The sequence below is a fragment of the Phocoena sinus genome, chromosome 9, assembly GCF_008692025.1.
Source record: "Phocoena sinus isolate mPhoSin1 chromosome 9, mPhoSin1.pri, whole genome shotgun sequence".
NCBI lineage: Eukaryota > Metazoa > Chordata > Mammalia > Artiodactyla > Phocoenidae > Phocoena > Phocoena sinus.
Window position 1 is genome coordinate 11,572,739 of NC_045771.1, and position 4,168 is coordinate 11,576,906.

At 42.4% G+C, this 4,168-nt stretch overlaps 1 pseudogene; it reads left to right on the plus strand.

Annotated features, from left to right (window-relative positions):
• The first annotated feature begins 599 nt into the window (after positions 1–599).
• On the plus strand, positions 600–1,175 carry LOC116759738 (annotated as a pseudogene).
• The last annotated feature ends 2,993 nt before the right edge of the window (positions 1,176–4,168 follow it).

A 4,168-nucleotide genomic window follows, 5' to 3' on the forward strand; every position in this document is an offset into this window, starting at 1 on the left:
CATTGCAAGTAAGTGATGTGTGCATTCATCTTACATTAATCACTTAGTTTAGCACTCAAATAAACGCCAGCATTTCACCAAGGAAATAGCAAAATCACAGAAACTGGGACATAATTATAGTTGGTATAATGTTCTACAATGATGCCTTGATCTTATCATCCTAGGATTAAGCCTGATTAATCAGTACACTGAGAACCAAATGAGGGATTTTTGCTCTGTCACTGACCCAGCCTGGATAATGGGAGAAGCAGGAAAACCACCTGCTCCAGCATGAGTAATAAGGACAAGGCGGGGTTTCAGAATACAAGTCCTACATCTTGGGATCAGATAATAATCCTCAAGACTAGTACTTTAAACTCTTTCTATTCATTCACCCAACAAAATGTTTTTATTGTGAAACATTTGTTAGAAATCTCTGTATAAAAAGAAAAATCAGAAAAGGTCCCTGACTTCAAGAAACTCAGAGTCTACCGGAGGAAAAACACAAGTACTCGCAGTCCTACTTAAAGTCCTTTGTTCAAACCCAGACTGTGAATTCTGATTCTGATTCTGGCCTCTCTAACCCAGCACCTCTGCCTGCAGCCTGACCCACCTGCTCCATGAGGAGGGACAACCTGACCTGGGTGAGTCTGTCCTCATGGGCCTCTCCAGTGACAGGTAGACGCAGGCTGGGCTCTCTGTCCTGTTTGGGGCCGCCTATCTGCTGACCCTGCTGGGCAACGGACTCATCATCCTCCTGATCAGCTGGACGCCCGCCTCCACCCGTCCATGTACTTCTTCCTCGGCAACCTCTCCATTGTGGGGTTCCCCAGATGCGGGTGCACTTCCTCCTGGAGACGAAGACCATCTCCTTTACTCAATGTGGGGCCCAGCTCTTCCTCTCCCTGGCTCTGGAGGGGACTGAGTTCCCGCTGCTGATAGCAATAGCCTATGACCATTATATGGTGGGTGACCCCCTGCACTACATGGCAGCAGTCAGCCCGAGGCTGATGGTGGTCTCTTGGCTTGCGGGCATGGCTAATTTTGTAGTGGAGATGGCAATCACCATGCACCTGCCCAGCTGTGGGCACCATGCGCTGAATCATGTTGCCTGTGTGGATGTCACACACACTAGGGTGTCCTGGTGGACTCTAGTGGAGTTGTGTTGCTGGTGCCTGGAGCTGAATGCTGGGTAGGAATTCAGTTGTAGAAACCAAGAAATACAGAAGAACTCAGAAACAGAAATACAAGGGTTTCCCCTGAGAACAAAGAAGCTTGTACTAAGGGATAAAGTGTTTCTGCAACTGTATACACACAAGTACATGTGTGTGTGAAAGATATACTCTTTGTTTTTGAAGGTATTGACAAATAATGACTTAAGCTCTGGAATCTTCTTTGTAACTCTGCTTTTTTCCACCGAAATTCAAAAGCAGTTTACACCAATCAGAAATGTTAAATATTTGTTGACTGAGTGAACATCAGAATAATTCCCACAACCACTTTCATCATTGTCCTAAATGTCAACTTCACCATCTAGTCAATCAGTCAAATAGCACACTGAATGAACCTCTCTTCTGTGCTCACCCTGACTCCTTTCATCACCACAGTTATCATCATAACTCCCTCCTAGTGCTGAGAGCATCAAGGTGCCCTGGAAAAAATGCAGGACTTGGAAAGAAATATCAATCAGTAAACACATTTGTATCAAGCTCCACTGTGTTCAACACACCATGCCAGGTGCTGCAAGAGACACACCGAGTCTAATATGAGGTCCTTGCCCATAACCCGGGGATTACTTGGAAAGATAAGAGATAAATACCAAAAAAGAAATTGCAACATAATCCAGCAATGGAAAAGTATAATTAGGCAACATCTGGTTAATTGCCAAATATGAGATAGAAATTAAAAGCCCATGGGATTCACAAAATTCCCCCATGAAGGGGAAAAAACTGGGTGGTTTGCAAAGGAATTGAAGGGGAAGGAAAAATTAAAATGGCTACAGAAGATGGTAGAACTTGGATAGATGAGGGAATAGAGAGAGAGAGGTTTATTCTTGGCTCATGGGGGAATGACATAAGCCAGGTGAGGAGACAGAAAATACCAAGGTCTGTCTGGGAAAGAGTGAGCAAACCGGTTTGGTTAGCGCAAAGATTTCATTTTGAGGAGTCCTGCGGAGGAGGTAAGGCTGGAAAGTGGGGATGGTATGCATAGTAGGGCTTTGAAAACAAGGCCATGGAATTTGCATTAGAGGCAATAACAAGTTAGCACAGTTTCTGATGTGGGAAATAGCACATCTAATATATGATGTTCTAGAAGTTATCCTCTTCTTCTCCACCAGGACTGTTAGACTAATTGAGACAAAAATAAATAGGACAAAACTTTTTTCTTCTTTTAGTCCAAAAAACTCTCTATTTCATGCTTCACTAGTGGGAGTAAGTGAATCAACTATTTATAATTCAACTTCCTCTAATTAGGGCAAACTTCATAGACCAGGCAGAGTTTAAGGTAAGGTTGAAAGACCAAGAATTGGGAAGCTAGTGGATATAGACCAGAAGTTATTTAGAATACAGGGAAATGTTAGAAGTAAAAATGAATGATCAGATCTTGAAATTGAGAATTGAACAGAGGGTATAACTATAGATAAAGCACCTTCTATTTTCCTTTTTTTTAATTGAGAAGATAACCATGCCATCTGAGTAACATCTGAAGACCAAGCAAAAATAAGCAGAGCTTACCTGGTGTTTAAGTGTTAGCTCTGATATGAGCCTGTTTTTCTGTCTTATGTCACATCTCGAGCAGCAACACCCTGGTTACATAGGCCCCACCCCTGTCAGGAGGGATTTGGAGTTTGCTTTTCTAATGCAGGTTCACAAAATGAGTCTGAGTCTCACCAAGGCACTAGCCTGGGAAAGCCTTCAAATTTATACTTTTAATGGAGAATAAATAAGTGCATGAAGCCCAGGAGACAAAGCTCAGGGTCCAAGATGGGAACAAGATTAGGAGAGCATTTTACAATCACTTAGAGACAAGGCAGGGAGCAAACAGGTGTGACGCAACATGGATCTGAACACACCTGGGAATTCCCATGACAGAGGTTCCCTGACTGCAGAACCTCCCTGCTCCTCAGGCACAAATCCAATCTCTTCTACCCAGAACAAAATCTCCCCTACAGCATTCTCTGCTTCACACAATCGAGACCAGGAACACCACTGGAGAGCAGGGCTTATTAGCCTGGAGCTCACTGACAGGTTTGGGGTCTATGACCCCTCTGGAATTGTGTGCTAAAGTGGTATCTCATCCAATTTTTATCACTTCCTGAGGAAGTCCTTCTGCTAGTGGCCCTCCCCCACCCCAGCTCTCTGCCTCGTCCTCCTGTTACACAGACTCAAAGGCCTCCATGCTTTCCCATCCTCACACTTGTCCCAGTTTGTAACGACATGCTCACTTGTATGACTAGACACTTTATTCCTGACTCCCCACAAGGCTGTAAATTCCATGGCAGTAGAAGCGTTTTCTGTGATACTACTTTATCCCCAGCTCAGGGCGTTGTCTACATGTAAGCACTCAAAAAATATTTGCTAACCGAATACATTCTCAAACAATCTGTGGCCCCCACAAAAGGTTAACACGTCCCGATTTATGTACTGGTTTGTATTAATGTGTTTTTAAATTCTGGAAAATGTGTTTTATAAAACCTTTACTAGACAGCTGTGATATTTGCCACTGATTGATAAGATGGGGGTTTTAGATAAGCTTCCCTGACGGTACAGAACTGGACTTACCATTAAAAAATACTGCCCAAAGAGAGCATGTGGTCCAGTGTCCATCAGTCAAGCTGGTTTCCCACTGATATAATCTGATTTCTCTAATACATTTTCTTAGTTTTTTCATTTCTTTCTTCAATATAACAGCGTAACATAGCAACCTTACAAAATACAATATAGAATTTAGTTTAAAGATAATAGCTACATAATGTTAAGTAACACTCTTATTATTCCTATCATAATTTCACCTTTTCCCCTTTATTTCTTCAAAGGAAAAAACAAAACAAAAAACAACTCCTAGCTTTTTTCACTTCCCTCAGCTGATGTCAAAATGCTACTTAAGTAAATTATTCTCTCAGCCACACCCTCTAGTGAACTTCCAATATCCTTCTTTAGCATCAGACTTCCTTCTCAGTGATTTCTTA